Source organism: Ahaetulla prasina, chromosome 5 (genome assembly GCF_028640845.1).
Source record: "Ahaetulla prasina isolate Xishuangbanna chromosome 5, ASM2864084v1, whole genome shotgun sequence".
NCBI classification, from domain to species: domain Eukaryota; kingdom Metazoa; phylum Chordata; class Lepidosauria; order Squamata; family Colubridae; genus Ahaetulla; species Ahaetulla prasina.
The window spans coordinates 45,110,477-45,124,156 of record NC_080543.1 but is presented as its reverse complement, the minus strand read 5'-3'; positions in this window follow the sequence as shown (position 1 = coordinate 45,124,156).

Genomic DNA, 13,680 nt, shown 5'->3' with positions numbered 1-13,680 from the left:
AGTAAATGTTATGAAAATAGCATTTCTACAACATGAAATCTACTTATGAATATCTAAGATAATATGAAATAGCAGAGTAAATTGCAGTAAGAATATATGCAGGCACAGAAATTGTTTTAGATTCCACCTTTCAAATTAGCTGCAAATTTTGCTTTTGTTGAGTTTGATATTAGCACTGAATTTCCTTATTTTGCTATTTCTGGTCACTAGCTAAATCTCATCAATTTTGCTTGCTGTTTTATTATGACCGAATTACTGCTGTAGCAAAAACACCTTTAATAAAATGGAGTATCCAAATCAAAAAGACATTTAAGCGTAAGTATATAATACAGTATAAAGCAATTTAGGTTGAAATTTGTTTTTTATATGCTTCAACATTCTTATACGTATTCTAGAGTAGGAAAATCAACCTGTGACAGAATTAATAGATTGGTAGAATATAATTGAAAACTGGCTGAAAAAAGCAGAAAGCATCATGCTACCTTCCAAAGAGAATCACAAAAAGTGTTATAAGTCTCATCAAGAATGTAATCATGATTTGCAGTGAAACATCAAATATATTTCAACGTAAGTATGCAGTGCCCCAGGGGCTCAGCCCTCTCTCCCATGTTATTTACATCCAAAGAAACCACGGGGTGTAGTAATCTACCAGTTATGGGTAAGTTATAACCAAAATGAAAAAAATGTAGCAGCTATATATTCACCCCAGGATAAATAATGTCATCTGCCAGGACCTTGGACATGGAAGACATCTCTAATTCAACTATAGCAGTGTGGCTTTTATTTCAGAAAAAAATTTCTGGGATGATACCAATTTTGACTCTCAACAGGCTTCTGTTTCCAAAAAAGCATAGGCTCAGCTTATATTACATGTTTTATACTACATGAATGCAAAATTCTTGATTGTGGATCAAATTGCAGTACTAGCCCAGTCAGCTTTTAGCAGTTTCAGTTTGTTCATGAATTGCAGCTTTTGCTTTTACTGCAATTGCAAGCCTTGAGGATAATCTTAAATTTATTTTAATTTTCTCTATATGGGACTATCCTTAAAGACTATCCTTAAAAACCTCAGTTGGAAAATGTGTCTGTGGGTGTTGTCACTACTGCTATAGGTGTCTGATTGTTAGTGTTTCCAAGTGCAATTTAAAATGCTAGTTGCTACATGGCTTTGAGCTATATATTTTTGAGACCCTCTTTTCAGGGATAATTGAAGATAAGAGGAGATCTACAAGCTAAAAGGAGGACACATTGTTTTCCCCAGATTGTTGGTAGTGTTAGGAGGAATAATAATAGAATTGCCAAATAAAAAGGGCAGTGCAGAACACTTACCTTCTCCTCTGTTCCTCTCAGACAGGAATGGTATATTTTATACTGCTGCTTCTACAGAACCATTATAAAAGCATCTTCAATTATATAGTTAGACCATTGTTTCTGAAAAAGTGTGAAATCTAGATGAACATAACTTTAGCACAGGAAAACAGTCTTTTTTATCAAGCTTATCCCATGCAGAATGACTTTTTCTGAGGTTTCTCTGGAGATTGATATCAAGGACTTATTATTTCAGCTTAAGAGGGGCAAGGACAGATATTTAACTGATAGTCACAAAATCCAATACATAGCAAAAAGTTTGAGACACCCCAGGATCAAGACTTTAAAGATGTAGAAGTAGACTGGACTACTTCTAGACGTGATTCTACATGATTGAATCATGGTGATTACAAATCTGTGTGCTGTATAGCAGGTGGCTAATTACTTTTGCTCTGAAGATTTTTATTGCGGTGGGTGCTAATTGCTACCATTACAATTGGCAAAATGCAAAATGACTTTTCCAAGTTTGTGGGTCTGAACATAAACAAACATTTTGTTTCCTGATTGCCAAGATTTCAAAGGAACTACCTAGGTATTTAAATACCTTAATTTGCTGATAGAAAACCCATTAATTTTCTAAAAACAACAGGCAATGACTCGGGTTGTTTTTTTTAAAAAAATACCTTACCTTTTGTTTTAGTATACTCAGTTATCAGTAGGCCCCATGGAAAACTTCCATCAGCCGAGGGCTCAGGGTAGGGGTGGGGGGGTGGCGGTTGTGATTAGAGAGAGTCTAGAGCCGAGGGAGACCACTGTACCTCAGATTGCCGGGTGCGAATCCCTCTTTGTGAGATGGGGTCATAGGTGCCAGATGGGTTTGCTGATCTCGTACCTGGCTCCTTGCTGCGTGACAGCTGACCTGCCCGAGCTCCTGGAGATGCTGGCCGGGGTGGCAGTTGAGACCCCCAGACTTTTAGTCATGGGGGACTTTAACTTGCCATCGTCCGGCTCGTCATCGACGGCAGCTCGGGAGTTCATGGCTTCCATGACGGCCTTGGACCTGACCCAAGTAGTTGATGGCCCTACTCACATTGGGGGTGGCACTCTGGACCTGATTTTTGTCTCTGGTCAGTGGTCGAAAGATCTGGACTTAAAGGAAATAGTCACTGAACCTTTGTCATGGTCAGATCACTCTCTCCTTCGTCTGGACTTTCTGACCGCCATTCACCACCGCAGGGAGACGGAGCCAACACGTTGGTTCCGTCCCAGGTGCCTGATGGACCCGGAGGGGTTCCGGACAGAGCTTGGGCCATTTCCTGAGGGTCTGGCTCACGGCTCGGCTGAGGAACTTGTTGCGGCCTGGGAACGGGCCGCGGCGGGGGCCTTAGACCGTGTCGTGCCTTTGCGGCCTCTGACCCGGCGCAGGTCCCAACCGGCTCCTTGGTTCTCCGAGGAGCTGAGAGGATGAGCGCGGAGAAGGCGCCTAGAGAGTTCCTGGAGGTCCAGCCGTTCAGAAGCTGATCGGACACTAGTGAAGTCCTATACTAGGGCTTACCTAGTGGCATTGAGGAAGCGGTAGCTCGCCTCCTCCCTCATTGCATCGGCAGATAACCGCCCAGCCGCCCTGTTTGGGTGACCCGCTCCCTCCTACACCAGGGGCGGGATGACCCGATGCAGGGCGTGCTGAGGAGTTTAACGTTATCTATACGATAAAATCGTTCAACCGGGATGGTTTGGACCAAGATTGCGGTGATCTGGTGAGGCGGCTGAGGTGGTCTTGGTGACATTTTATGGGATGAGTTTGACCCTGTCGCTCCGAGGACATGGACAGGTTGTTGGGGAGGCTGAATGCCACCACGTGTTTACTGGACCCGTGCCCTCCTGGTTGGTGCTGGCCACGCAGGAGGTGACACGAGGCTGGCTCAGGCGATTCTGGCGCTTCCTTGGTGGAGGTGTCTTTCCGGCCGCCTTGAAAGAGGCGGTGGTGAGGCCCTCCTCAAGAAGCCTTCCCTGGACCCGGCTGTTTTAGGTAATTATCGTCCGGTCTCAACCTTGGCAGCGAAGGTTGTAGAAATATGGTGGCATATCAGTTTCCCTTGCACCTGGATGAAACTGTCTATCTAGACCCGTTCCAGTCCGGTTTCCGGCCCGGTTACAACGGAGGCGGCTTTGGTCGCGTTGGTGGATGATCTCTGGAGGGCCAGGGATAGGGTTGTTCCTCTGCCCTGGTCCTATTAGACCTCTCAGCGGCTTTTGATACCATCGACCATGGTATCCTGCTGCGCCGGTTGGAGGATTGGGAGTGGGAGGCACCGTTTATCGGTGGTTCTCCTCCTATCTCTCCGACCGGTCGCAGTCGGTGTTGACAGGGGGCAGAGGTCGGCCCGGGCGCCTCACTTGTGGGGTGCCGCGGGGATCGATCCTCTCGCCCCTTCTGTTCAACATCTACATGAAACGCTGGGTGAGATCATCAGTGGGTTCGGTGTGAGGTACCAGCTGTATGCGGATGACACCCAGCTGTACTTTTCCACGGACCACCCCAGCGAAGCTATCGAAGTGCTGTCCCGGTGTCTGGAGGCCGTCTGGGTCTGGATGGGGAGAAACAGGCTCAAGCTCAATCCCTCCAAGACAGAGTGGCTGTGGATGCGGCATCCCGGTACAGTCAGCTAAATCCGCGGCTGACCATCGGTGGCGAGTCATTGGCCCGATGGAAGGTGCAACAGCGTCCTCCTGGATGAGCGGCTGTCTCTAGAAGATCATTTGTGGCCGTCTCAGGAAGCGTTCTACCAGGTTCGCCTGGTGCGCCAGTTGCGCCTTTCTGGACGGGAGGCCCTATGCACGGTCACTCACGCTCTCGTGGCGTCTCGCCTGGATTACTGCAACGCTCTCTACATGGGGCTTCCTTGAAGGGCATCCGGAGGCTACAGTTAGTCAGAATGCGGCTGCGCGGGTGATAGATGGAGCCCTCGTGGCTCCCGCATAACACCCATCCTGCGCAGGCTGCACTGGCTACCTGTGGCCTTCGGGTGCGCTTCAAGGTTTTGGTGACCACCTTTAAAGCGCTCCATGGCATAGGGCGGGTTATCTGGGACCGCCTACTGCGACCAGATACCTCTCACCGACCCGTGCGCTCTCACAGAGAGGGACTCCTCAGGGTGCCGTCAGCTAGGCAGTGTCGTCTGGCGACGCCCAGGGGAAGGGCCTTCTCTGTGGGGGCTCCCGCCCTCTGGAACGAACTCCCCCCAGGACTCCGTCAACTTCCGGATCTTCGAACCTTCCGTCGCGAGCTCAAGACACATTTATTCATCTGTGCAGGACTGGCTTAGATTTTAAATTTAGAGGGGTTTTAAATTGATTTTAATATTTATATTTCTATTTTTAATAATTGGTATTATTAATTATTGGCATTAGAATAAGTCTTTTAATGATTATTTTAATTTGTATATTGATGTTTTTATATGCCTGTAAACCGCCCTGAGTCCTTTGGGAGATAGGGCGGTATATAAGTTTGAATAATAAATAATAAATAAATAAATAAATAAATAAAACTAAACTATCAAAATGATAATGGCTCCTCATCAAACTGGAAAGTGGTAGTAATGGAATGCAACAACATTCAGTTCTAAACTCTAGACTTTTGAATAACTTTAGATGAATTAGAAATAGAAATAGAATAACGGAGATGCAAGGGACCTTGGAAGTCTTCTAGTTCAACCTCCTTCCTAGTCAGAAAGCTCTACACAACTTCAGACAAATGGTTATCCAACGTCTTCTTTAAAACCTCCAGAGTTGGAGCATTCACAACTTCTGCAGACAAGTTGTTCCCCTGATTAATTGTTCTAACTGTCAGAAAATTTCTCCTTAGTTCTAAGTTGCTTCTCTCCTTGATTAGTTTCCACCCATTGCTTCTTGTCCTGCCCTCAGGTGCTTTGGATAATAGTTTGGCTCCCTCTTCTTTGTGGCAACCCCTGAGCTATTGGAACACTGCTATCACTTCCCTAGTCCTTCTTTTCATTAAACTAGAAATGCCCAGCAATAGTGGGTTGTCCCCGGTTCAGACCAGTTTGCAAGAACCAACAGTAAAAACAGCGGGAGGCCACGCCCACTGACCCAGATGTCATCAAGAAGCCATTGCGCATGCGCACACGGCCCCATTGCAAACTGGTAGTAAAGGTAAAGGGCCGTGGTGGCTCAGGCTGTAAGAAGCCTGTTATTAAAAAAACACAGCTGCCAGCAATTACTGCAGGTTCTAGTCCCACCAGGTCCAAGGTTGACTCAGCCTTCCATCCTTTATAAGGTAGGTAAAATGAGGACCCGGATTGTTGCGGGGGGGGGCAATAAGTTGACTTTGTAAATATACAAATAGAATGAGACTATTGCCTTACACACTGTAAGCCGCCCTGAGTCTTCGGAGAAGGGCAGGATATAAATGTAAATTTAAAAAAAAAAAGGTAAGTAGAACCCACCCCTGATACCCAGTTCCTGCAACCGTTCTTCATATGTTTTAGCCTCCAGTCCCATAATCATCTTTGTTGCTCTTCTCTGCACTCTTTCTAGAGTTTCCACATCTTTTTTACATCATGGCGACCAAAACTGAATACAGTATTCCAAGTGTGGCCTTTCCAAGGCATTATAAAGTGGTATTAACGCTTCACGTGATCTTGATTCTATCCCTCTGTTTATGCAGCCTATAACTGTGTGGCTTTTTTGGCTGCTGCTGCACATTGCTGGCTCATATTTAAATGGTTGTCCACTAGGACTCAAAGATCCCTCTCATAGTTACTACTATTGAGTGAGGTACCACATATACTGTGCCTGTGCATTTTGTTTTTCTTGCCTAAATGTAGAACCTTACATTTTTCACCACTGAATTTCATTTTGTTAGATAGCGCCCAATGTTCAAGTCTGTCAAGAGCCCTCTGTATCTTAAGCCTATCTTTTGGAGTGTTGGCTATTCCTGCCAGCTTGGTGTCTGCAAATTTGACAAGTTCCCCATCTATCCCCTCATCCAAGTCATTGATGAAGATGTTGGGCCTAAAACAGAGCCTTGGAGTACTCCACTGCATACTTCCCTCCATGTAGATACAGATCCATTGAGGACTACACATTGAGTGTGGTTGGTCAGCCAGTTACAAATCCATCTGGTGGTGATGCTGTCTAACCCACATTTTCTACTAACCCACATTTTCTACTAGTAAGTTATGGTCTACTTTATCAAATGCCTTACTGAAGTCCAAGTAAATTATATCGACAGCATTCCTCTGGTCCACTATTTTTGTCACTTTGTCAAAGAATGCAATAATATTAGTCTGGCATGATCTGTTTTTGACAAACCCATGTTATTACTTGGTTATTACTTAAGCTTTTGGTTATTACTTTGTTTGCTTCTAGGTGTTCACTGATTTGTTGCTTTATTATTTTTTCCCGAATCTTCCCTGGTATTAAGGTCAGGCTGATAGGTCTGTAGTTTTCTGGATCTATTTTTTTTTCCTTTTCAGCTCTTTTCCAGTCCTCTGGCAGTTCCCCTATGCTCCAAGATCTTTGAAATATATAGTTCAATAGTTCTGAGATCTTGTCTGCCAGTTCCTTCAGAACCTTGGGGTATAATCCATCTGGTCCTGGTGATTTGAACTCGTCTAGGATAGATAGGTGTTCACTTTCCATTTTCTTCCCTATTCTAACTTGTGTTCCTAATCTATTTTTTGTGGTGCTGTTTTTGATAGGTTGGACTGTTTTTTTCCTTTTGTGTAAAGCTTCTTTTATACAGGCGGAGGTCAATTAGTACCTGCTGCCTTAAAAAATTTTGAGGCCAAAACATTGGCACAGATTCTTTATGGGGCACAAGCAAAAATCCTTGTAAAGAGAAACTTGCTAGAAATTATATAAACCAAATTCCTGAGAACCATCTTAGCTGTACCCAAAGGAACTCCAAATGTCTATTTAAGAATTGAGACAGGTATGCCCCAAATTCAGGTAAGAGCCTGGAAGGTGATGATCATCTATTGGCTAAAGATTCATTTCTTTCCAGAGGGACTGTCCCCACTAGTGCTGAGAGACAACTTCCCCTCCCCCTGGAAACAGGCGACAGATCACAAGCTGGGCTCTTACGGGCTCTCACCGATATTCTTAATGTCCCTAGGCTTTGACAAAGCAAAGCAAGTGGTAATTGAAAGAATGAGGGACATGGAGTTCCAAGAAGAATTAAACAGGTTGTCTCTCCATAGTAGGAACAAAATCAAACAGGGTGTGTAGGAATCAGCAGGATATCTGAATGATCTGATCTCCCCAAAACAAAGAATAGCTTTCGTCAGAGCCAGATTTAATATTCTCCCCTCAGCACTTCTCCAGGGTAGGTATAAGAAAACACCAATAGCAGAACGGGTATATGTGGTAACGGAGAAGTCGAAGATATCTCACATGTCTTGTTGTACTGTGAGTTATACAGAGTATGTAGGTCAATATATATTCTTCCCTTACTAGTGAGATTGCCAGGGAGGACAGACGACTTTTATGTAGACTTTCTCCTCCAAGACTCAAATCCGGCTACTACATGTGCAGTGGCAAAAAATTTTGTCACTGCAATGTCCACAAGAAAAAAATTGGTTACTGAATTATAGATGTCAACTGACGCCAACTTTTTGGAGAGATATATAACAGTTATGGGAAAAATACATTTACTCACATACCTGATAGTTCTACATGCGTGTAAATTAGGAAGGAACTCTATTGGTTGAGATCATGTATTTTAATCTTAAGAATGATACTAGATATGATTGATGTCAGTAGTATTTTAATTTTAAGTTACGTAACAGATAACTGGCTTTTATTATAGATTTTATTTGATATGTATTATTTTATTCTTGAATTTTTAATTGTTTATTTACTGAGTGTTTTTTTATTTGTTCTGGCCTATGGCTGTAATAAACTTACGTACTTACTTACTTCCTTACTTCCTTACTTATCTTTTATGTAAAGACAGATGGAAAAAATGAGTTAAGTAGTTCTGCTTTCTGCCTGTTGCTTGTCATCTTCTTGCCACTTTCTCCCAGCAATGGACCTATTGTTTCCTTGACTTTTTTCTTGTTTTTAACATGTTGGAAGCTTTTTTTGTTGGTGTTATTTTTTACTTTTGTCGCAAGCCTTTGTTCATTGTGAGCCTTAGCTTTCCTCACTTCAATTTTACAGGCTTGGGCTATTTGCTGATATTCTGCCTTATTTATTTACCCCTTTTTCTACTTTTTATACTGTCCTTCTTTTCTTTCAATTTGTCAGAGAGTTCTTGATGCAGAAGTTTATGCTTTATGCATTACTTGTATGCATTACTTGTATGAAGAAGAGTGTTTATGAAATTTGCAGAGCAAATTTGTTAGAATAGAATTTTTTTTTTTTATTGGCCAAGTGTGATTGGACACACAAGGAATTTGTCTTGGTGCATATGCTCTCAGTGTACATAAAAGAAAAGATACGTTCATCAAGGTACAACATTTACAACACAATTGATGATTAATATATCAATATAAATCATAAGGATTGCCAGCAACAAGTTATAGTCATACAGTCATAAGTGGAAAGAGATTGGCGATGGGAACTATGAAACGATTAATAGTAGTGCAGATTCAGTAAATAGTCTGACAGTGTTGAGGGAATTATTTGTTTAGCAGAGTGATGGCCTTCGGGAAAAAACTGTTCTTGTGTCTAGTTGTTCTGGTGTGCAGTGCTCTATAGCGTTATTATTTATTATAATATTATTATCAAAATTATTATTATCAAAACAACTTTGATCAGTTTAAAAATAAACAGAAAGTAGATGAGTGAGTGCAAAGTATAATACCAACATATCTAGTATTCACTCTTCAGCAGTTTAATAGGGTTGCAAGCAAGAAGGCAATAAGCGAACAGTGGAAATTTAGATAAATGATATAATTTATAAATTGAAATTCATAAAAAATACTATTGTTATATTATGGCACAGGGTCTGGATATTTATGGCATTGTCATCACTATTATATCTAAACAAATCAAACATAGAATCATAGGGCTGGAAGGAATGTTGGAGGTGTTCTAGTCCAATCAACTGCCCAAGGCAGGATTCCTTATACCATTCCTTGTCTTCTTTAGGCTACCTTTTCCCCTTAACTGTATGGTTTAATTTCCAGACTTATCATTTATGTTGATCTTCTCTGCACTCTTTCAATCTTACCTTACGGATCTCAAGAAATGTGCTTCTTGCACTTGATGTATCTGATTGTAGAACCCTATCTCTCCTTCCCAAGATTCAGATCATGACCCTGTCAGTTTTTAGAAAGGCCCTGAGATGTGAGTATTTTTTCTTGTATTAGGACAGTAGCAATATATAAATTATTAGCTCCAGTGTTCTCATTCTGTCTGTCTCTCTGTCTGTCTTTCTGTCTGTCTCTCTATCTCTGTCTGTCTGTCTCTCTTTCTCTGTGTGTGTGTGTGTTTATGTGTTATTCTTCTATGTATTTCGATATTTTGAGTCTATACCCAAGTTGTTGGGTATAGAAATTAAGTAGATATGTAAAATTATTTTTCTTATAGCGGCATTGATAGCACTGATGTTGTTACCTAGTTTAAGTAATGAAACTTCTGCAAGAAAATAACCAAGCTCACAGAGCACCAAGGATCCCTCACTTTTTCTTATTAGTTGGTTATCAAGTTACTTTCTATTTCTCAAACATTTTATTTATTGTTAAATACATTTTAAAGCCTGTCTTGGAACATTCCATTAGAGAGAAGAAGGAGTATGGGTGTATAAAAGTAAACTCTAACCCAATGCCTAATTAAGATTTTGAAATGGTACACTGTAAATGTTTTCTCAGAAGCAAAACATCAGTGCAGAATGGAACCTAGAATATTGCTGCACACCAAATGATTATAGGATCATTCTTTGAAATAGAGAATAAGGATTTCTGACAGATTATGGAACGTAAGATTCCATCTGTTGCTCTGTATCATTTTCTTTTAACACATTAATTTTAAATAATTTTTATTTGCTTTAATTATTCAACAAATTGCTTTTTACTTTCAACACATTTGCAGGTTCATTGCCCCCAAATCCCAGAACCTGACACCCATGCAGAACATTTAGCTAAACAGACTGTGAAGTGGGTAGTTACAGTCTGCAAATATATGAAATGATCTCATGCAGTGGTAGGTTGCTACGGGTTCACCCCAGATCAGGCAAACTGGTAGCAGCGGTGGCAGGAGGCTCCGCCCATCCACCCAGACATCTCTGCGCATGAGCAGAAGCATTGCACAGGCACATGAGCATGTGAGCACCCACAACCAAACCTGTAGCAGCCGAAATTGAAATCCACTACTGAGATGTAGGTCAACATTATTTCTTTATGAGAAGCAAAATTATTGATTAATTTTATATAAAAATACTATTGAGTAAAATTACATTTAATTTTTTTTACTTCATTATTTAATTGAATATTTTATTATAGAATATCTAGCACTTGTGGTTTTACTTTGCTTTATTTAGAACATGGGTGTCAAACTTGCGGGGTCACGTTGTCATCACGTGATGTATCACAATGTTTTCCCCTTCTTGGAGCTTGGGTGGGCATGGCCTGCTCATGACACACGCAGCCCACGGGCCGCCAGTTTGATACCCCTGATTTAGAAGATTATGTTTTCTTATGTTTATTTTTCTATATATTTCTTTTTTATTTTCATTTAAGAAGTGAAAAATTGCAAACAAAAAGAAATTCATGTAAGTGGATGCTCCCACCTGTGACTAGTTGTGAAAATGTATCTTAAGCCATATGTATACGCAAATATTTTCATGCATTGGTTTTTGAATGGATGCATATGAACATGAATATGTACTTCAGATATGCACTTCACTCAGTTCAAGCCTGAATTGTCACTTCAGAAAATAGGCTGATCTGACTTGGAAAAGTTCAGGAGCTGACTGATTTGATTTAGAGCTTGAATCAAAATTATATTTCTGGCTCCCATTGGTCTCTGTAGTAAACTAACAAGTTACTAAAAATACTAGAATGCTTTTTTCTCAAGTAAATATAGTCCACTAGGTTATAAGAGTATGATTCCTTAAATTTAGTTTTTAAAAGGAATAGGGGAGAAGGTTGAATCCAAATTGTTTTTATTCCTTTCTTGTGGGAATAACCTGCTAAATCTCACATACAGAAAGGTGAAGAGATTTTTATAGTGAAAGCATACATAACTATACACATAGACACTATTATACTATTCCATTTTGGGATTAGAAACATTATACAAAGGACAGAAGAAGAATAAGAAGCACTGCTACAATTTCCTCCATTTACAATTGATTTACTTTTACTTTCAGACACAACTCTTGGTCACACATCCTTTCTAAGGCTTTATGATGCAAACCCGTGGTTTGGGGAGGGAGTGAATTGTGGCTATGCTAATATATTTTCAAATGAGATGGAGTTCAGATTATTATGAAGTAATTACAATGAATTTAAAGAAACAAAAAGCAGACAGAGATTCTTTGTTCTTAAAAAAGCCCTTTATTATGTAAGCATTACATATGTGCATGCACACACACACACACACTACACAAATGCACTCATACCCATTTTCTTCATTACAATATGGGCAAGTAAATACTAGGGAAAACAGAAGCACCCTATAGATGATACTATTGGGGTCTTTCAACAGAGATCTGTAGAGCTGTACCTTTTATCCTTTGTTGATTGCATTTCATCAACCATTACCTTATCAATCCTTTTATTGAAATGTTAGGTTTCTGGGTCATAATTGACTTGCTGCATGGCAGTTAACTGCCTTATTTAACTGTGGTTGTGCAGTGGTTAGAATGCAGTATTGCAGGCTACTTCTGCTGACTACTAGCTGCCAGCAGTTCAGCAGTTCAAGTCTCACTGGCTCAAGGTTGACTCGAGGTCAGTAAAAGGAGGACCCAGATTGTTTGGGCCAATATGCTGACACTGTAAAATGCTTAGAGAAGATTATAAAGCACTTTGAATCAGTATAGAAGTCTAAGTGCTCTTGCTATTGCAAACTGGCATTCCAGACCGATGGTTTTATGGTTTCCTTGCTTTTCACCTCCCTTTGCATGTCTATATTTTTTCTCAAGTTCAAATTTCATTCATTTATTTTTCCCAGCACTTCATTTTTATAACAGTAATGGGGAAAAGAAATTATAGGAAACAAAGGAAATCTAAATAAATCCTACATCAGTAGCATACATTACATTTAAGGATACTTTTCCATCATTGCAAATTGTCTTTGTTTCTATCTTATCCATATATCAATTCATGCATTACCACTTGTTCTTTAAAGTTATGTTTTTCAAGTTAACTTCAACCTCATATAAACATGACTTTATGGAACTTCTTCCTCTTGATTTGTTCATTCTATTTACTTTGGGGGTTGATTATTCATTTTCTCTATACAGGGATATCCACTTCAATGTAATATTTTCATATTTGTTGTTCATGTTTGTATTCAGTTTACATTCATTCTGAATCTGTGTGTTATTGACTCTACATTTTCTTGCTATACAACATATAATTTCCATATATTTGTATGTTACTTTTGACATATCTACTTTTATTTCCATATAAGCAAGTGGATAGAAGTATGCTCTCCTACATAGCCATTTTCATTTCCATTGAAGTATACAACATATCCATAAATAAACATAAGCAGATTCATAAAAGACAATACAGAATAAATAACATAAACAGTACATAAATTGATCTATCTGATATACAAAAGATAGGTTAGAAATGCAAATTAAAACATGCAAAAATAAGGTGAACACCTGTCAGCTCTAGGTAGATTCAAATTGCTGGGTCCTGATGGACTATATTCCAGAGTTCTTGAGAAAGTGGCAGATGTGATCTCAAAAACATATCTTTCAAAGTTCTTGGCGAAGAGGGGAACTATCTGAAGACTGGAAAAGAGCTGATATGGTTCCCATCTTCAAAAAAGGAAGAAAAAACATCCAGGAAATTACAGGCCAATCAGCCTGACATCAATACCTGGGAAGATCTTGGAAAAGATAATCAAGCAACAAATCTGCGAACATCTAATGGAAACCCAGCATGGCTTCATCAAAAACAGATCAAAGATTTGCCAAAGGAATCTTATTTCATTCTTCAACTGACTAAATTAGAAATACACTAAACATAGTATACTTAGATTTCAGTAAAGAATTTGTTAAAGTAGACCACAATCTATTTCTTGGCAAGTTAAAAAAATATGAGATAAACAGCACTACCATCAGATGGTTTTGCATCTGACAAATTGTACCCAATATGAAGTCAATAATGGAACTATATCCACATGGAGGAAAGTAAATCTAAATGTCTAATTTTTTTTCTTGATTTA